At 42.7% G+C, this 21931-nt stretch overlaps 1 long non-coding RNA gene across 1 annotated transcript in view; it reads left to right on the top strand.

Moving 5' to 3' along the window:
* Positions 1 to 21103, top strand: part of LOC130295915 (uncharacterized) — a 29621-nt gene extending 8518 nt beyond the window's left edge. The window contains exons 2-3 of the long non-coding RNA XR_008849045.1: positions 10078 to 10173; positions 20867 to 21103. This is a non-coding gene — a long non-coding RNA (uncharacterized LOC130295915). The remainder of the gene's footprint in view (positions 1 to 10077; positions 10174 to 20866) is intronic.
* Positions 21104 to 21931: the final 828 nt, after the last annotated feature.

The raw sequence follows: 21931 nt of genomic DNA, 5'->3' as shown, positions 1-21931 counted from the left end.
TGCTCGGGGGGCATGTCGCTTTTAGGAAGCCCCTATAGTGCCAGAACAGCAAAAAAAAAACCACATGGCATACCATTTTGGAAACTAGACCCCTTGAGGAACGTAACAAGGAATAAAGCGAGCCTTAATACCCCACAGGGGTTTTACAACTTTTGCATATGTAAAAAAAAGATTTTTTTTTTCACTAAAATGTGTGTTTCACCCCAAATTTCACATTTTTGCAAGGGTTAATAGCAGAAAAGACCCCACAAAATTTGTAACCCCATCTCTTCTGAGTATGGAAATACCCCATTTGTGGACGTCAAGTGCTCTGCTGGCGTACTACAATGCTCAGAAGAGAAGGAGCGCCATTGAGCTTTTGGGAAAAAAATTGTTTGGAATGGAAGTCAGGGGCCATGTGCGTTTACAAAACCCCCCTGTGGTGCCAGAACAGTGGAACCCCCCACATGTGACCCTATTTTGGAAACTACACCCCTCACAGAATTTAATAAGGGGTACAGTGAGTATTTACGACAGGGCTCCGAAGTGAGAGAGCGCCATGCGCATTTGAGGACTAGATTAGGGATTGCATAGGGGTGGACATAGGGGTATTCTATGCCAGTGATTCCCAAACAGGGAGCCTTCAGCTGTTGCTAAATTCCCAACATGCCTGGACAGTCAGTGGCTGTCCGGAAATGCTGGGAATTGTTGTTTTGCAACAGCTGGAGGCTCCATTTTTGGAAACACTGCCATAGAATACGTTTTTCATTTTTATTGGGGGGGACAGTGTAAGGGGGTGTATATGTAGTGTTTTACTCTTTATTATGTGTTAGTGTAGTGTAGTGTTTTTAGGGTACATTCACACTGGCGGGTTACGGTGAGTTTCTCGCTAGAAGTTTGAGCTGCGGCGAAAACCTCCGGCTGTTTCAAAACTACAACTCCCAGCATGTACTGACAGACCGTGCATGCTGGGAGTTGTACTTTTGCAACAGCTGGAGACACACTGGTTGGAAAACCTTTAGTTAGGTTCTGTTACCTAACTTAGTATTTTCTAACCAGTGTGCCTCCAGCTGTTGCAAAACTACAACTCCCAGCATGTACTGATCGCCGAAGGGCATGCTGGGAGATGTAGTTATGTAATAGCTGGAGGTACGCAACTATAACTCCCAGCATGCCGAGACAGCTGATTGCTGTTTGGACATGCTGGGATTTGCAGTTTTGCAACATCTGGAGGGCTACAGTTTTAGAGAACACTGCAAAGTGATCTCCAAACTGGGGTCCTCCAGCTGTTGCAAAACTACAATTCCCAGCATGCCCTGACAGCAAACAGTTGTTTGGGCATGCTAGGAGTTGTAGTTTTGCAAGATCTGGAATGCTACAGTTTAGGGACCACTATATAGTGGTCTCGAACTGTAGCCCTCCAGCTGTTGCAAAACTACATATTCCAGCATGCCCAAACAGCTGTCTGGGCATGCTGGGAGTTGTAGTTTTGCAACATCTGGAGGGCTACAGTTAGAGACCACTGTATAATGGTCTCAAACTGTACCCTCCAGATGTTGCTAGGCAACTCACCGGCTTCCGTCGGATCCAGCCGCACGTCATGGCCGCCCGCTGATCTCCGTCGCCCGCAGCCTCCGTCGCCCGCCCGGATCGTTAAGTGGATCTTCGACGCCGGTCCCCGTCGTTTCCCCGTCCTGCCCCGCCTATTGTGGAAGGGCAGGACGGGGAAAGCGAAAGTTAACCCCCCCGCCCCAGATCTGCTATTGGTGGTCGCGTCTAGACCACCAATAGCAGGGATAGGAGGGGTGGCAACCCTGCCACCTCAATCCTATCGTTTCAGGGGGATCCTGGTTGTCTTAGACACCCGCGATCTCCCTTACATTCCGGGTCACCAGGTCACTATAGACCCGTAATGACCCGGAATTGCGCAAATCTCAAGTGTGAATTCAGCAGGCATCCCGCTCCGATCCCCGCCCGGTACACGGTGGGGACTAGAACTGCCCATGACGTAAATGTTCGTCCCTGGTCCTTAAGACCCAGGGTGTCGGGACGTACCGTTACATCATGGGTCCTGTAGGGGTTAAAGGGGTACTCCCGTGATTTTTAAATCAACTGATGCCAGAAAGTTAAACAGATTTGTAAATCACTTCTATTAAAAAATCTTAATCCTTCCAGTACTTTTTAGGGGCTGTATACTAAAGAAAAAGCCAAAAAAGAAATGCATTTCCTCTGATGTCATGACCACAGTGCTCCCTGCTGACCTCTGCTGTCCATTTCAGGAACTGTCCCCCATAGCAAACATATGCTGCTCTGGACAGTTCCTAAAATGGACAGCAGAGGTCAGCAGAGAGCACTGTGGTCATGACATCAGAGGAAATGCATATCTTTTTTGGATTTCTCTTTAGTATACAGCCCCTAAAAAGTACTGGAAGAATTAAGATTTTTTTAATAGAAGTAATTTACAAATCTGTTTAACAATCTGGCACCAGTGGATAAAAAAAAAAAAAAAAAAAAAAAAACGTTTTCCACGGGAGTACCCCTTTAAGGTGAAAATGGTCTGAGTCCCTAAGGGGTTAAAGGCAAAACAATAATTTCTTAATTTCCAGTTGAGTAATAAAATCTGATGTGATCTGTAAAACGGATGTCAACTTTTTCTTCTTTTAAACATTGATTCTGACCAGATAATCACATAAATAAATTAAATCTAAATTTGGTGGAAAAGAAATATTTGTATCAGGATCGGGAACAAACGATAATGTTATCTGGTATCCATGTCCATTGTTACGGCTGCTGATTAATTTCTAACACAACAGATTCCTATTAAGCGCAGCATTATCATCAATACACCTATTTAATTTAGATGCCAGTAAATATTAACTCCCCTAGTAGGTATTAATTACAAATAGATTCTAAGTTTGTTATCATTTGAATATTAAACAATGAATGTAAAATTCCAATTTAATCCAACGCCCCCAGGTTAACAATAGATGTATCTAAAATAGAAATAAAACACCTTCAAATTAATATGAACGCCTCCTCCCTAAGTAATTAACACTTATTTTCCTAACAAGAATCTCAGTGATTATTCATTTAGCCTTAATTTGTTTAGAGGAAAGGTGGAAAGACTTTTGCATTATGGGAATTGTGGTTTAGAACAATAAATGCTCTCACAATCTGCCCAGATAGTTGGACTACAATATGCAGGGTGTATTAATCCTTTTCTTAAAGGGGTTACAAGGTTAGAAAAACATGATCCTATAAAGAAATTCAGATAATTTACATTTCCCCCCCAAAACACTTAAAGGAGTATTACAGCGTTTAGTAAAAAAAAATTAAGGGGCCAGGAAACAATCTTTTGTCTTCTTCCTGCTTCAGATATTAGTGCTAGTTGCAGAGAGCACTGTGGTCAGACAGAAAGGAAATTCAAAAAGAAAAGAACTTCCTGTGGAACATACAGCAGCCTATAAGTACTGGAAGGATTAAGATTTTTAAATAGAAGTAGTTCACAAATCTGTTTAACTTTCTGGCACCAGTTGATTAAAAAAAATATTTTCCAGTGGAGTACCCCTTTAACAAAAGTGAGGGAAGACAGGAAGAAACAAGGTAATCATTCTGCAGCACAACTACCAGCTATGGATGCTATTGGCCGCATGGTCTCAGAGGGGCTCAGCAAACCAGCAATGTAGTCTTAAAGGGGTACTCTGCCCCTAGACATCTTATCCCCTTATTCCATCTTATCAATAGGCTGCAGCACCCCAGACATCCGGTACACGGAGTGAACTTCGTTCCGTGCCGGATGACTGGCGATGCGGGGCGGAGGCTCGTGACACCACGGCCATGCCCCCCTCAATGCAAGTCTATGGGAGGGGGTGTGACAGCCATCACGCCCCCACCCATAGACTTGCATTGAGGTGGCGTGGCTGTGACATCCCAAGCGGGCATGGCCGTGATGTCACGAGCCTCAGGCACTGCACCCGACGAGCCCCGGGTGCAGCAGGGAGATCGCAGGGGTCCCACCGCTTTGGATAGGGGATAAGATGTCTAGGGGTGTTTCTGTTATTCCTAAACCTATAGAAGTAAGGAGGTTAGTTAGTATTCAAAAGTTTGCAATGGGACCCAGCTTTTAATGCCAACTCCTCTACCACCATTGCATGCATTATGAGAAACCAAATGTTATGGTAGTTTTCAAGCATTGGACAGTCACTTTAAAATGATATGAAAAAAAAAAGTTCTGCCTTTTACCCAGAAATGGCGCCTCCATTGTTCATTGGTAATATCCGGTATTGCATGCTGAAATAAGAATATTAATGATAGGCTTAGATATAGTAATAGGCTTGGTTATAAGCCTATGTTTGGTAGGAGATACAGAGTCACGTTAGTTATAAATGCAAATGTTCTTGACCATAGATAGTTCTTTGTATTTCTAGACTGGGCACTTTTGATTTGGCACCAGCTATCCCTTCATATCTTTCACAATTAATGCAGATCAGGATATGTCTGGCACAAGCTGTACAAAAGCTTTTAGTATGGTTGGAAGCAATTTCTTAGATTTTTGATACTCTCTGCAAATTAATGGTAAAGAGCTGAGCCCCGCTGGTCATCAAAATGATAGTATAAAGAAAGTGTGACAACTTTCTACATCATTTTGTTCTTAGTTTAAAAATTCATAATGTATCTTTTATAAGGGCTGAATAATTTTTTTCTCATATAAAGTTCCAAATCCCTGTATTTTCTTTTATACAGCCAGAGAGTTCAATGATAACATCCTGGCTGTATGTAGCCACCACCAGAGGGAGCTCACTAAAGATTTATTAACTGCTACATTTTCTTTGGCTCTGTATAAAAGTATCCATATAACACTGTTGGCCAAACAAACAACAATCTCTATCAATTTCCCAATACGCATGAATGGCCAAATGTTCATGTTTCGGAATGGAATGGAAAGTAGGGGTATCACTCTGAAAACAAAAGGGTCAAGCTGTTAAACATCAGTATCCTCGATCCTTCTCTCCTCCAGCATCATCTGTCAGGAGACCACCTTACACCTTAGACAGTCAACTTTAGTTGCTGAATCCACCAGGTTTGGCTACCCTAAAGGGGTACTAAAGGGGTACTCCGCCCCTAGACATCTTATCCCCTATCCAAAGGATAGGGGATAATATGTCTGACCGCCGATCTCCCTGCTGCACCCAGCGTTCATATAGAGCATCGGGTGCAGCTCCGGAGGCTAGTGACGTCACGGTCATGCCCTGATCGTGATGTCATGGTCACGCCCCTAGTGCAAATCTATGGGAGTTACCATCACGCCCACTTCCATAGACTTGCATTGAGGGGTGCGTGACCGTGGCTTTTCGAGCCTCCGCCAGGCATCGCCAGGCACCCGGCACGGAGAGAAGTTTGCTCCGAGCACCGGATGTCTGGGGTGCCGCAACCGAGATTGTGAGGGTCCCTAATGGCGGGACACCCGCGATCAGACATTTTATGTAGGGGCGGCCCCCCCCCCTTTAAATCCTCCTCTAGTACTTTCCTGGGCAATATATGATCAGATATCTCTATACCTGTGTGACGATGCAGGGGATCTTGATCTTTTTTTTATCAGAAAAATAATTTTTGATAGCCCTCCTCCCCCCCCTTTATAATGTCAGCCAGAGTGCCCCTGTAGGTGCCAACCTAAAACCTCTGCTTTCCCCCGGGACACTGGCCACATAATAGACCAATGACTCTTGCTGTAAATAGAGGTATTTAGCCTGATTTTAGGGTAACATCAGGGATCTGGATTGCCTGCCTGCGGTCGGATAAGCTTTGCTTGCTTTTGGCGCAATTCATTATTAACCATATGTTAGGGAATTATTCATGATGAAATGTACATAGTAAAATCCCCTAATACCTTAGCCGAAGTACCTTCAAAGGTCTAGGTAGAATATAAATGAGGCAGGAGGGGGTACAGCATTGCCTGTGGGGGGGCCAAAAATCTATTCTATCCCCTGACTTGAAGATTGGTATAGCCAACTGGGGGCTGGCATAGTTATAGAAGACTCACTTGGCATCATGAAAGTAATGAAGAAATTAAAGACTAGTGACAGCATATGCCATCAGCTTTATATTACAATACAAGTGGGACTCTACGGCGGCGTATTTCATCTCTCCGTGCGGAGAAAAACATTAAAAATAAACACACAGAGATGACGTGCCCGTGTTATGGTCTCACTCTTAAAGCCACTTCTCTCTGATCTTAAGACGCACCTTTAGGGCAATCGCATTTTTCACCAATTTCTTTAGTGCTGGGAAGCTAAAGATGTGAAGATACGGTAGCTGTGTGACTGATATAACGGTAGCACACAGGCAGCCATTAGGCAGGATTGGAGCTGTGTATACAGAACTGTATCATTTCCTCTCAGCAGAGCGTGCTGCAGGAGCCCCAGCCTCCAGACTGTACAGAGAGCAGACAGGACGTGGCCCTCTGATAAAAATCAATATGTCACACGGCTAATTCTTCACAACAATTCGCTGCTTTTTTGTGGTAAACAGGAGAATAGATTTAGCCTTTTGCCACCAGACTGATCTTGTCCTCATTTCTTTATAGCACTTTTACAGACGAACGGGGCTGAGGCTCTGTAGAAAACCAAAGGCGATTTAGAGGATAGCTTGTAGGGAACTGCAAAACCAAACACCAGGGGTGATGCACTGAAGAAGAGCACTGTATCTTCCATGGATGTATACAATAAATATAATGCTGCAAAGAAAAAACGGGCATCCTGCACTCACCATCCAGATACTGAAATTTTGGCTCCCATCTCGGGCTGCTCAATCCGGCAAGGAAGACATGAATGGCGTGGGGCGCTCAGAGCGCCCCACGCCATTCATGTCTTCCTTGCCGGATTGAGCAGCCCGAGATGGGAGCCGAAATTTCTGTATCTGGACGGTGAGTGCAGGACTCCTGTTTTTTCTTTGTTGCATTCTTACATTTACTGGGTTTCCCATTGTCCTAGCACCTCCGCCAGCTGAGTTGATCTGGTTAGTCCATACTATGTATCTCGCGGAGCTGTAAATACAGGTATCGGTGCCACTATTTTATTACTCTCTTTTGAATAAATATAATGCTACCAGCTGCCAGGGGTCTAACTCTCAGGATATGATACAGAATAGGATAAGGGTTATGCTGGGTATAATTGTGACTGATGTCATGTAGCTAAGTGGTGCCAACCCCAAGTACCCCTGTTACCTTAGGACCGTCATTATTAATTTCGAGACGCCATACTAAACCAACTGGGCTCCCAGACAGTGAATAGAAAGGGGTCAGAGCCAATGGCAGGGCCCCTTTTTATGTTTAACTGGCTCGGGCCCCTGAGGACAGTACTGCCAGTTCTACCTAGATGGTGGCCCTGCGTGACCAACGCTAGCAATCCGTCCAAAATCTTGTGAACTTTACAGAGATCCTTTTGCAAATCCATCCAAATATAGGGGGGCATTTACTAAGATATGTGTGATGTAGTTCATTTTTAGTTTTTTTTTTTTTGCGTGACTGCCAAATTTATTAAATGGTCGTAGGGTATTTGATGAATTTTGTGGGGGTACGCATTTTCTGAAATTTCACTCTTTACATACACTAAAAAGCTAAGCTAAGTCTGGGCTGGTGTCGTTTTGCGACTTTTTGGTGGTTTTTGCCTGCAATCTTCCGGAAGGGGCCACGGCATTGGTGCGCTGTGCACTGGCTAATGCATGTAGCATCGCGCTCACTGAGCTCGAGGGACACCCCCCCTCCATACAGCTCTATGGGAGATGCGGGGAGGCATGAATGCTGCATCCCCGCCTCTCCCATAGGGATACATGGAGGATGCATGTCGGCCACAACGTTATGCTGCGGCCGATACGCCTCCTGCACGGGAGAGCCGACGCCATGTAGTAGATCGCAGGGAGTCCTTGCGTTCGGAACATCGTCCCCAAAAATCAAACACTTATTCACTATCATCTGGAAAGGGGATACTTTTTTTTCGCTGCAGATTTCCTTCAAATACAGTTTTAAATAGTACAGTTTGGGAGGAATGAGATTTGGTCACTGTCCCTTTAAAAAAAAAGGGCTTTTTATAAGTTGTAGGTGCAGGTCTTCAAAGTTCTCTGAAAGTCCAGATTACTGAAACTTCACTGGTTGATTCACTGTGATACAAGCTGCCATATATGTTGCTAAATTGGGTGATCCTTGTGCAGGAGCCAAAAAAGATGCTGTGGTGGCGCTAAGCGCCACCCCAGCATCCTTTTTGGCTCCTGCACAAGGATCGCCCAATTTTTCAGCTCTACTACCGCTTCAGCACGCATGGAGGGGTTGATGCTGGTGACTTCCTGTACGGGAGGGTTGATGCTGGTGGCTTCCTGTAGGGGAGGGTTGATGCTGGTGGCTTCCTGTGGGGGCGGGTTGATGCTGGTGGCTTCTTGTAGGGGCGGGTTGATGCTGGTGGCTTCCTGTAGGGGCGGGTTGATGCTGGTGGCTTCCTGTAGGGGCGGGTTGATGCTGGTGGCTTCCTGTAGGGGCGGGTTGATGCTGGTGGCTTCCTGTAGGGGCGGGTTGATGCTGGTGGCTTCCTGTAGGGGCGGGTTGATGCTGGTGGCTTCCTGTAGGGGCGGGTTGATGCTGGTGGCTTCCTGTAGGGGCGGGTTGATGCTGGTGGCTTCCTGTAGGGGCGGGTTGATGCTGGTGGCTTCCCACCAGAGACCTTTATTATGTTCAAGGCACATTACAGTGTTGTGCCCCGGAGCAGAATACTGCTGGTCATTTTTCCAACATAACCTTGGGTAACAGCACATGTTGCGTTTTTTGTCTGCATCTTTTTCTTTGTTTATTGCATTAAGGTGCCATGTAAAGGCCTCCGATTTACTCTCTGTTTTGGTTGTAATTTGTGAAATGAATCAAGAAAAGTCTCCCTGACTTGGAATGGAGACTGGAACTAACCCAACTGTAGGTCAGGGATCAGTGAAAGAAAGGTGCTTGTACAACTTATCCTTTCTTTCTGAAGAATACTCTCCTTCTTAGAGGCTAAGATCATGTGGAAGCATATCCTGAACTTGAACTGAATTAGGAACAGCTACTGAAGGTACATGTGGTCAGTGTGGATGTAGGCCTAGCAATGAGTGGAGCTAGCTAAAGCACATGTGACCTAGACCTTAGGGTTCATTCACATTGCTATCTGCTCCGGTATAGGGGGAACCGTCGTCCAGACCAGCAGAATGGCGGAAGTTTAAATGAGAAAAAAAATAGTGCATGCTCTATATATTTATTTATTTTTTTACTCCATCCTCCAACGAACCCGATTCAAGTTGTTGGGATCCGAAAGGGCCGGTGGTATCAGTTTTGGGGCTGTTCGAAGCAAATCAAAAGAGCCAAATGGACCCGGAATGGGACGGAGCACAATAGCAATGTGAACCCAGCCTCACTAGAATAAGGCCCCCACCTAACATGTGAAATGTTTTATTCTGGTGTCTTCTTAGGTGGCAGATGGCTTTTGGGCACCAGGACCTCTTTTGCATCTCCTACTTAAGCATTTCCTACCGATATGCCCAAGGTCACATGGTTCCCACAGGCCCTCTGTTTCCTGTGTCCAGTAGTACCGACTAGATTAAACACGGTCCGTGATTGAGTTTTACAGGCCTCAATAATGATGACAAATGGAGAAAAAAAGAAGAGAAAAAACTCAATGAAGAGGATTAGTTGACTGCCATTGAGTACGACCAAGCAAAGGATATTTTATTTCCCAAAAAGGAGTACAAGGCTTCTCTCTGGAGCTTGAGCTCCCAGATTAAGATCCCAAAAATCTTAAGAAAATAAGCCAATATTTCTCAGGCAATGTGTCCCTAAAGAGTTTTCCATTAAAGCGCCTGTAAGAACAACAAGGTGATTTGAAGACTTGACTTAACCAATATGATTTGGATATACATAGATTTTCATGTGTGCACTGTAGATGTGGTATCATGAAAACTAATTGATCAGAAGCCTGAACCCAAGTTTTAGCCATTGTTTTGGGCTTGACTTATATGTTTGTTGTGGAAGGTGTATTCTTGGAAAACTGGAACACAATGACATCTTTATTTTTGTATTTTCACTAAAAGGTTGGAGGAAGTGCGTCTGTAATTAAGATATACACGAAAAATGGGCGAACCATTAGGATAAAACCATTTCCTCCGTACACAGCCGTGAAATTGAAGGTCAGTAAGTCAGAGATCATTGGCTTCAATAAGAATTATTACATTTATTATTCATATAAAAAATAAACAGGTTGAAACAGCGACCAAAACAAAATCTGTCAGATACATCAAAGTCAATTTGTAAATCCTGCAGGGACATAAAGGTGACAAAACAATCATCTGCCACAGCTGTCTCATAGAATGTGTCTGTTCTGTTGTACTCCCCGTCTATGACTCTTTCAGGTCTGGTATGAAATGCCCTGTACCAACACGTTGGTGCATGTGACACTAATGACAAATTTCTTTTAATAAGCCCCTTCCCAAATAAAATAAAAAATTCCCCACTTTTCCAAATGTCCAAACTAGAATGATAAATTACGTAAATGTAAAGTTCAAAATTGCAGATTTTTGGTCACATCACATTCCAGATAAATAGGAACTAAAAGTGATTAAAAAGTCAAATATACACAAAAATGATACCAATTAAAACTACAGATCACGATGCAAAAAAATGAGCTTCCATGCAGCCCCATATATGGAAAAATAAGAAAGTTATAGGGGTCAGTATAGGGCAATTGATTAAAAAAAAAGTTTGATTGATAAAAAAAAAGTTTGGCAATTGGATAAAAAAATAAAAAAGTCCAAAAGTTACAAAATTGCGTTTTGTTTTCTAATTTCCCACCATAAATAATATTTTTTGGGTTGTCCCAAACATTTAAGTACAACTGTTTTCACAAAAAATAAACAAGCCCTTGTATGGGTTTGTAGGTGGAAAAATAAAAGTGTTATGGCTCGTAGAAGGCGAGGAGGAAAAAACAAAAATGCAAAAATGAAGATTATAGAAAAGGAAAAAGAAAAAGACCAAAAAAAGGCGCCTTGCGTATTACCCTTTATATTAGGAAGAGTGTATAGTGGGGAAAACCCATAGGTCTTATAGGTGGACACTCACCAAAAGAAATTAATATAAGTGCATGTCACCCCAAAAGGGGTACTCACTGATGTCCAGGTAGCTGCCGAGCCGGAGGGTCGGAGGAACCAAGTGGATACTTGTCCTGTGGCTGTCATCAAGAAGGGAGGAATCCAGGCAGTGCTCACAAGGTCATTAGACGAAGAGAAAAGGCCAACTCTACCTTTGGTTAAATAAAACTTTAGTTTATTGGTATAAAAATAATAAAAAGAACAGATGACGTGTTTCGAGGGGGGATCTCCTCTTCCCCCAATACATTTTAAATCACCCCTTTACACAAAAGCGTAAAAAAGTGATAAATAATAAACATATTTGGTATTGGCGCATGTGTAAATGTCCAAACTACAAAAATATACTGTTAATGATCCCCTACGGCAAACGGCATAAACATAAAAGAAAAGAAAATCCAAAATTTCAGCTTTTTTGTCACATCAAAAAAATCAATAAAAAATTAATTTAAGAAAAAGCTATCAAAAAGTCAGATATGCACAAACGTGTTACTAAAACAAACTAAAGATCACGGCGCAAAAAATGAGCCCTCACACATCCAGAAAAATAAGAAAGTTAGAGGTGGTCAAAACAGGGAAATTGTAAAAGTACTGATTTTGTAAAAAAAGGTTTGATATTTTTTAAAAGCAGTACAATAATAGAAATGTATGCATGGGTATCATTTTAATTGTATTGACCCAGAGAATAAAGAAAACTGTAAAGTATACAGCATGAATACAAAACCCCCAAATTTGCTAAGTTATGATTTTCGTTTAAATTTCCTTACACAAAAATAATTTTTGGGGTTTACCATACATTTTAGGGTAAAATAAGTGATGTCATTAGGTGAGGAGTAAAAACGAAAAAGCAAAAATAAAATTGTCTGTGTCCTTAAAGGAGTAGTCCAGTCCTGAAAAACCTATTCCCTATCCTAAGGATAGGGGATAAATTTCAGATTGCGGGGGTCCGACTGCTGGGGCCCCCTGCGATCTTCTGTACGGGGCGTGTTGACCATCGCACGAAGTGGTAGCCGACACCCCCCCTCAATACAGCGATATGGCATAGAGTTGTATTGAGGGGGTGTGTCAGACGCCGCTTCGTACGGTGGCAAACAAGCCCCATACAGGAGATCGTGGGGGGCCTCAGTGGTCGGACCCCCCATGATCTGAAACGTATCCCCTATCCTTAGGATAGGGGATACATTTTTCAGGACTGGACTACTCCTTTAAGGTCAAAATGGGCTGTGTCCTTAAGGAGTTAAGGGGTTAAAGGAGATCTGCAGCAGTATATAACTCATCCCCTATCTGCAGGATAGGTAATAAGTGTTGAATCGTGGGAATCTGAATGCTGGGACCCCCTGCAATCAACTGTATGGGGCCCTGGCTCTGTCACGGCTCTCCCCGGGCAGGAGGCGTGTTGGCTGCAGCATGACGCCGCAGTCAAAACACCCCCTCCATGTATCTCTATGGGAGAGGCAGAGATGCAGCGTTTGTGCATTCTCGCTAAATAGATGGGGAGTGCCTGTTGACCTCAGTAAGGTCGACAACACAAGCATTAGCCACACAGAGCCGTGGCAATTCTGGGTCTGTATGGGAGATGGTGGGGGGTCCCAGCGGCCGGACCCCTGCGATCAAACACTTATCCATATCCTGCAGATGGGGATAGGTTAAATACTGCTGCAGATCTCTTTTAAGTTCTTCACAAACTGTAAAATCACTCAGTATATCTCACATCCTTCACTTTACTAGGAAATAACCCTCCATCTGATTGAATTACTGACGGCATATTATGCTTTTTCTTTTTGTGCCTTTATATAAAATATTTTTTTCAGCTATTTTTCATGGCTATTACGTTATATGAAAGAATTACAAGTATCTCTGGTATACAGATGTAAAGCTTTCTTGGAAGGTGGCAAGAAATGTTAAATTTTTTTTCCTGCACCTTATCGGTTCACTCAGTTTTTAAGGCACTTGGAGCCCCGCTGAAAACCTCACTTTCCGATCAATAGGAAATCCTTTTAGGTACGACCGGCTACACTTCTCAGGAAGAGAATACAAGACCAACCGCAGGCTGCAGAACGAACAGTCGGTGTGCTAAAATGTTTTCCGGAGGGGGGGGGGAAGCAAACGACATAACCCAAGGGTGAGGCAATAGTGTCTTACCAACCCATAGTTTTCCAAATCATCACTCAATGTTCAGATAACAAGGTGTTAAGTATCACTTCCTTCCCAGCAAAAATAGAGGGGAACAGAAAAGTATGGATCAGAAGGAAGAAGAAAAATGTAGTCATCTGTTGGAACTGCAATTATTTTTCTCCAGTCTATATTCCAACTACTAGGTGACTATTGCAGTATTGTATGAGACATGTTGCCCATCGTTGTTTATTCATGTGCTTTAACTGAACAGCACACCATCTGGATGGGCATGGTATTGCAAGTAGAACCTATCAAAGATAGTGGCCCTCATTTACTATTGCAAGCCCAACATGTTTTGTGGGGTTGTGCACCAGACTCTGGAGCATTGCGCCAGAAATTCTGTCTGCGGGAGAATTTGCACCAGAATTTGCGCCAGAATTGAAAACAAAAAAACAGACTAACTCTCCATTTTACTGAGAAAACTCAAAAAAGGGGTGTGGTCAGCTAAGGAAAACCAGACAGATCAGAGCATGTGTAAAAAAAAGGCAAATGTAGGGAAAGTGGAAAATGTACGGAATCCTTAGTAAATACCGTGGAATAAAAATTGTAGGGAATTAAAACCCACAAAGAAAACTACACAACACTCTTAGTAAATCAGGGCCAGTATGTTGCATGAACTATGGATTTTATATCTTCAATGTTAAAAATATTCCACCACATGGTCGGATAGGAAGATGATGTATGGTATGTAGCATCAACTGGGATCTAATACTTGCCAACAGGTTTTCAGTAGAAAATCAGTTAAAAATCCAGCAGGGTAATCCAATAAAACATCTGTTCCTAATGAAACACATTTAAAAAACATATCCACATGGCATGGTCAAGCATGCTTTAGAACTGACAGGTTTTGGTAATGACCTTAACTCCTTAAGGACGCAGGGTTTTTTCCGTTTTTGCATTTTCATTTTTTCCTCATCACCTTCTAAAAATCATAACGCTTTCAATTTTGCATATAAAATTCCATATGATTTCTTATATTTTGCGCCACCAATTCTACTTTGCAGTGACATTAGCCATTTTACCCAAAAATCCACAGCGAAATGGAAAAAAAAAATTATTGTGCGACAAAATTGAAGAAAAAAATGTAATTTTGTAACTTTGGGGGCTTCCGTTTCTACGCAGTGCATTGTTCAGTAAAAATAACACCTTATCTTTATTCTGTAGGTCCATACGGTTAAAATGATCCCCTACTTATATAGGTTGCTTATTGTCCTACTTCGGAAAAAAATCATAACTACATGCAGAAAAATTTTTATGTTAAAAATTCTCATCTTCTAACCCCTATAACATTTTTATTTTTCTGGTTACGGGCCGGTATGAGGACTCATTTTTTGCACCGTGTTCTGATGTTTTTATTGGTACAATTTTTGTATTGATCGAACTTTTTGATCGCTTTTTATTCATTTTTTCAAAATATAAAAAGTGAATAAAAATACGCTATTTTGGATTTTGGAATTGTTTTGCGCGTACGCAATGGACCGTGCGATTAAATTAATGATATATTTTTATAGGTCAGACATTTCCGCATGCGGCGATACCACATATGTTTATTTTTATTTACACAGTTTATTTTTTTTTATGGGAAAAGGGGGGTGATTCAAACTTTTTTTTTCACTTTTTTTTGCAGTGCTATAGCTCCCATAGGGACCTATAACACTGTACACACTGATCTCTTATGCTGATCCCTGCAAAGCCATAGCTTTGCATGGATCAGCGAGATAGGGGCTCGATTGCTCAAGCCTGTAGCTCAGGCTTGGAGCAATCAAACCCAGATCGTACGCGGCGGAGACAGGTAAGGGGGCATCCTAGCTGATCGGGACATCGCGATTTTATCGCGATGTCCCGATCAGCCTGACTGAGCTGCCGGGAAGCATTTACTTTCAATTTCAGACGCGGCAGTCAACTTTGATCGCCGCGTCTGAAGGGTTAATAGCGCGTGGCACAACGATCGGTGCCGCGCGCTGTCAGCCCAGGGTCCCGGCCGGGACTGACCCGGTGTGATGCGGGGTCACGGTGTGACCACATTTTAAACACCGGGACCGGGCTCAGGGCGTACATCTGAAGGCCACTGCTCCTGTTCATCCAAGGAGATGAATATGACATAAAGGGTGAGAGCTGGTTTTCTTTGTATATGGATAGCCAACGGTTGGTGGTAACTTCATGATAGGAGATGAAAGTTATGTCAATGCATGAGGACAAAGCAAAATGTCAAATCTCAGTGGTATCAAGGATTATATAGGAGACATGGCCAAAGAGGTAGCAAATAGGTTTGTGATCAGAAGTCGGCTGACCTATCAGAACCTGAAAAAAGTGCAGATGGAGGAACTATGGATGGAGAAAATTGTCATAGCCAGAAACATCTGAGAAAAGGATATACATTAAGGACTTACTTCTAGGAAGATTAAGGACTACTAGGAAGATTAAGGACTACTAGGAAGATTTTTAATAGGTATCAGGTGTGATGTCATCTCTGAGCACCACTTGCCACAATGGCAGCATTATGCGTCTGGCCAACATTGTCAAAGGGATGATAACTTGGGAAAGGGCAGCAAATAGCACTACTAGAGATAGGGCAAGGTAAGTAGCTCTGTTTTTGCAAGAGATCATCTTTAATATATTTCCAGTTGCAACAGAGATTTAAATTAAAGGGGTACTCCTCCCCTAGACATCTTATCCCCTATCTCAGCGGCGGGACCCCCGCTATCTCAGCACGAAGCGAACTTCACTCTGTGCCGCATGACTGGCGATGTAGGCTTGGGGTGGAGGCTCGTGACGTCATGGTCACCCCCGCTCGTGCTGTCACAGCCATGCCCCCTCAATGCAAGTCTATGGGAGGGGACATGACAGGTTTGGCTACCTTTTGACTAAAGTTTATGGGGACCTTAAAGGGGTACTCCCCCCCTAGACATCTTATCCCCTATCCTCACCAGGTCATTGTCAAGAGGTTAAAGGGTTCTCCACCATATGGTGATTTTAGTATGTACCTGGCAGGCAGTAATGGACATGCTTAGGAAAGATCTGCACTTGTCTTGGGGCTAAATGGCTATGTTGTGAGATTGCCATAACACTGTGGCTAGCTGTTTGTGAACTAGTATTTCCTGTCTGAATTTTCTTTTTTGACTACAAATCCCATAATTCCATCTTCCTCCCTCCCACACATCAGCCAACCCACCCATTGAAACATAAATGAGCGGCATCCATTCAAATCAGTGTGGTTTTCAATCAGGGTGCCTACAGCTGTTGCATTAGTTGCAGACTGATCCCTCCACCCATTAAAACAGACAGGCTTCCTGTCATCAGCTGACTAGTGAGTCCAGTCTCGGCCACAAGCTGGGAAATATCTGAGACAACAGTCATTTTGTATGCTGATAAAAATAAATATTGGAGTGAAAATCACAGAAGAATTGTGAGAAAACCGTCACAAACAGCAGGTGCAGACACTATATTATGAACTACACTAACTTTACAGCCCCTGTAGCATAGTCAAATAAAATTTTTTTTCCTGGAATACCCCTTTAACATGTTCTTTTGGTGCACTGGCTTCAATCAATACAACAAACATTTTAAGGTAGACCCTTAAATGGGTACCCCACCCCTAGACATCTTATCCCCTAACCAAAGGATAGGGGATAAGATGTCTGATTGTTGGGCTCCCTATGCTGGGGACCCCGCCCCCACCCCCCGGTCTCCCTGCTGCAACCAGTGTTCGTTTAGAGCATCGGGTGCAGTTCCGGAGGCTCGTGACGTCACCGTCATGCCCCACATCGTGATGTCACAGCCACGCCCCCTCAATGCAAGTCTATGGGAGTGAGCGTGACGGCAGTCACGCCCCCTCCCATAGACTTGCATTGAGGGAGAGTGGCCTTGACCTCACGAGCCTCCGTAGCTGCACCCAACTCTCTAAACGAACGCCAGGTGCCGCAGGGAGATCGTGGGGGTCCCCAGCAGCGGGACCCCCGTGATCAGACATCTTATCCCCTATCCTTTGGTTAGGGGATAAGATGTCTAGGGGCGGGGTACCCCTTTAAGGGTCTACCTAAAAAATGTTGTTGTGTTGATTGAAGCCAGTGCACCAAAAGAACATGTTAACCTCTTGACAACATTGACCTGGTGAGTATTGAACTCATGACACCAGTGGTAACCTGGCTCAGTAATTGAGTTTTTGTATGTAACCTTAGTACTCTTTCCTGGTGACGAAACTTGCCACTGGTTCATGACAAACAATATGCTGCTGGGAGTTGACACAATGGTTGACAAAGGTCATCGTTCCGGAGAACAATGACAAAACTGACAGTTTCTTTTGGATAATTGGGGGGTGTACGTACCAAGTTGTGCCTGATGCTTGCACATTGTGGAGTGTTTTTGGCACAAGCCAGTGACGCATGGTAATAGGAGCACGATTTCGAGAAACTTTTTGTCCTTGACTTCCTTTTTTTAAGCCTCTCCTGAATCGCAGAGCTTTTCAAAGCCATTCTGCATAATAGCAGCATAGAAATTACAGCTGTATTCTAAAATACGACATTAGCATAAACAGAATTCTGAGATTCCGACAAATTTATCACCTTCCTAATTTAGAAGTGATTGTGCTTCTCCTTTATACTAATAGAACTGCACCTTTATGTAATCACAAATCCGGAGTACAATCGCTCATTTCTCAACAATATTAATGGCCTTTACCACATAACAATTTTGTTACGGAGATTTTTATATGGATATAATTCTCAGCTAACACGAGCCTGATATTGTTTATCTTTGCCGAATCTAAGGCTGTCAAATCTCTGTGTACAGAAGAGGATTACTGAAAATAGAGCGGAGATATGCAACATGACAATGGTCCCGAAATGCCAGAGCTACTCAAGCGCAAACCTTTTTTTTTTTTTAATAATATTATCATGTGAAATCTAGCAATACTCCAACCTCCAACCACAACAGGGATTCCAACAGGCGCAATAGGTGAATGGCGGCACTAGCCACAAGGGAACTCAGGCAGTAGGGAATAATGGATATTAAAATTTATTGTAGAACAACGCGTTTCAACGCCAGAACCGGCGTCTTCCTCAGGTTCATAACAATAGAATGACCAAAGTGCATATATATATAAGGAAAAAGATAACAAGCTTAATGAGTAAATTGACTTACATACTGCTCCGAAGCCGCAGGATCAGCTGACCGGGCGGAAGTGATGTATCACTCTCTCGAGGTTCGCCGGTCAGCTGACAGGGCGGAAGCATTTCGGAGGTCACAAAACGAGAAGAGGCCAAATCAAAACAACACGAGTAAGTAAATAAAAAATACCAAATATTAATAGAAATATAAGATATACGAAAGAATATACAAGTATCAATGAAAATAATCAGAATACAATAAATAAAAATAGAAAAAATATATAAATAGATAAATGGTTAAATAAAACCTGCCAACGGACAACCAATAGGGATCAAACAGTATAGGTTTCTACTGTATTCTTTATTGTCTCGTTGAGCCCGTCCGGATACAGACATTTTAAATTGAATATCCAGTAGGACTCTTTATTAATAAGTTTACGGAATCGATCCCTAGTATCTGATGGAATGATATCTATTATAACTAATTTTAAATGTTTGGGATTATTTTCGTGTTTCTGCATAAAATGACGCGATACGCTATGTAAGGGAAACCCCTTTCTAATATTAAACCTTTGTGTATTCATGCGGGACCGAACCGTTATTACTCTACGGAGCGCTTTGTGGTTTATTTTCGTATCATGTGAAATCTGACTTTTATATTCAAATACTTTTTTTTTTTGACAAATGTGTTTATTTTTACAGGTTTCCTTTAGCAGATCAACCAATGTTTAGACATTATAGTTGTGATGTGAACGGAGGTTATGTTTTACCGCATAAAACAGGTTGCGATGTCAGACATATTGTTTCTGTCATCACCATGGAGAAGTTTTCCTAGTGTTTTAATTATGTCTGTCCTGGTAAAATTCAGTCTGTGATGAAAGTTGTGGTGGGAAGGGGTAGTTCGTGTTTTTATAAAATCCTTCCATCTAAATGCATAGAATAAATTCAGATTTGTCTATATAGTCTTAAGGGTACATTCACACATACAGGATCCTGCGCAGATTTGATGCGCAGGATTTGTAACTGCCGATTAGAAGCTGTGCTCAGTCATTTAGATAACATTGAAATCTGTAGCAGAAAATCCTGTGCACCAAATCTGCGCATGTGTAAACGTACCCTGAAAGTGTACTATTGTGCCCCCTTGTTAGACAATATCAATGTTTAAAGCATAAAATTATATTAAACCACTAGTAGTCAGGAACCACAAAGCCAGATGGAGACAAAATTGCAGTTCAAATCACACTTTTATTTAAAAAAATAAATACATTGCTAATAATAATAAATAAATAAAAAAAAATATATATATATATATATATATTTTTTTTTTTTTTACCTAAAAATATATAAATATATATATATATATATATATATATATATATAAAACAAACAGTAGCTGAATTCAGAGACTTAGTGAAAAGCATGGCCATTGATCAGGATCCAGAATGAGTACTCAGGAATAGGATACAGGAAAGCAGAATGGTCAAAAGTCAGAACCAGGATTACGGACAAGACTGGATATCAGGAAGGCCAGGGTCATACACAGAATCACAAAAACTATACAAACCTGCTTGGAGATCAGAGGCTGTGGGGCAGAGGTAGTCTGAAATGTTGCAGTTAAATAGCCATGACCCAGCAGGGAAGGAGCTGGATTATTAGCAGGCAGCCAGGAAAATGAGAATATGCATGATAATCTCCTGAGGCCTAGCAGATTGAATGACAGCCAGGTCACATACTAGGAGAGCACACATATAGTCACAACCAGTAGGCAAGGCGTCAACCAGGTCACAGGTAAAAGAAAAAGTCCATAGCCACATGGCCAGAAGCCAGTAGAGCGCATATAGACTAAATCCGCAGGCAAGGAGTTACCAGGTACACAGTCCACCAAAATTTTTTACCATAAATATAATAGAGCAGAGAGATTACTAAAGTCCCAAGCACTTTATCTTTGTAAATGCCTTTTTTAAATACATCACCTAGCACTAAGACTGAAGGCTGAGCTCAGCGTCCTGTCCTACAGTGGTTGTGGCACTGTGGAAGACCAGATCCATGAGCTTATTCAATACCCTTTCTTTATTCACAAACCTCCCCAATCACTATAGATATCAGTCTACTGCAAAACGTTAAAGTAAACTATACTGAAGTAGTATGGATGTCTAAGGGTTAATATTTGCACTATTGATTACTTTTGTACAAGATGAGTGGATCATTGGTTACAAGACTCTCCTCAGTCCGTTTATATATGTAAAAATTCCTAGAAAGTCTAACACTCTCTCCCCAGAGGGCTGGACCTAAACCAGTTGAGTTTGGCTCTAGTAAGAATAGTTTGAGGACGTCTCCTAACCATATGCCTCCTAGGTAGATTTGCTATCCCCCTGTTAGGAAATTTCAGGCCTAGGTAACAACCTGTTCCAGCTCAAGTTCGCTGTACGTAAGATAACTAAGCATTTTCTGCATTATAGAACCAAGTACATTTCCGGTTGCTGGAATCTTGTGATCTGAGGCTGAGATCTGGGTTGGCATCACGGTGATCACGGCACCATGTCGAGTTCTAGGAGATTTTTTCAGTCCATGCTGAGAAGTCATCCATCTTCTAGTATCCTGTTCCCGGTTTGAAGAGGGATAATCGACTAGTCAGAAGGGGAGAACAAGCTGAGCAAGGACGCATCTGCTTGCACTAATCTCTTTGAGGGCTTCCAGTTAATGCTGCGTGGCTGCCACCACACACAACTCACAAACCATCTCCAGTATATGCCATGCAAATCTTTAGGAAAGTCTTTAAAGGGGTACTCCACTACCTCAGCCTTTGGAACATTTTGATCCGAATGCGGAGTGCGGGCGCCGGGGCTCGTGACACGCCCCCTCATCATGCCACGCCCTGTCGTGATGTCATACCACGCCCTCTCAATGCAAGGCTATGAGAGGGTGTGGTAGCTGCCACCCCCCCTCCCATAGCCTTGCATTTAGGGGGTGTAACATCACAAGGGGGCCTGGCCATGACTTCATGAGCCCCGGCGCCCGCACTCAGAGTTCAGAACAAAATGTTCCGAATGCTGGGCCAGTGGAGTACCCCTTTAAGTATTTGCACCACAGTGACTCGATCCGTGTAGACCCTCAAAAGCAGAGGTTAAACTAACTGGAAAGTGCCATTGCATCACTATTAGCAACCAAGTCCCTAAAAATGTTTAGTCAGCATTTCTATTTCCAAAGTTTCTTAAAAAGGACCTATACCTCAGGGTAAAGATTTATGCATGACCCCTATTACAAAATTTGCATTGCATGGGTTCACAGGGGGCCTAACAGCTTAGCAGGACCACTCTACTACACACACTACCATACACTTTCCCAGAGGGACTATTACCCTCAGCTGGCCTGGACTACTCCACCTATCCTCCTCGTCGGTACCACAGTTAAAAAAATATATCAAATCTGTAGCATAAAATCCAAAGCATATATGGTACATGTGAACACAGCCTTACAGGAACCATATCTATCCCATTTGAAGCGTATTTTAAAACCTCAATGTG

The sequence above is a fragment of the Hyla sarda genome, chromosome 11, assembly GCF_029499605.1.
Source record: "Hyla sarda isolate aHylSar1 chromosome 11, aHylSar1.hap1, whole genome shotgun sequence".
Taxonomy (NCBI): Eukaryota; Metazoa; Chordata; class Amphibia; order Anura; family Hylidae; genus Hyla; species Hyla sarda.
This window is presented reverse-complemented; position numbering and strand designations above follow the sequence as displayed.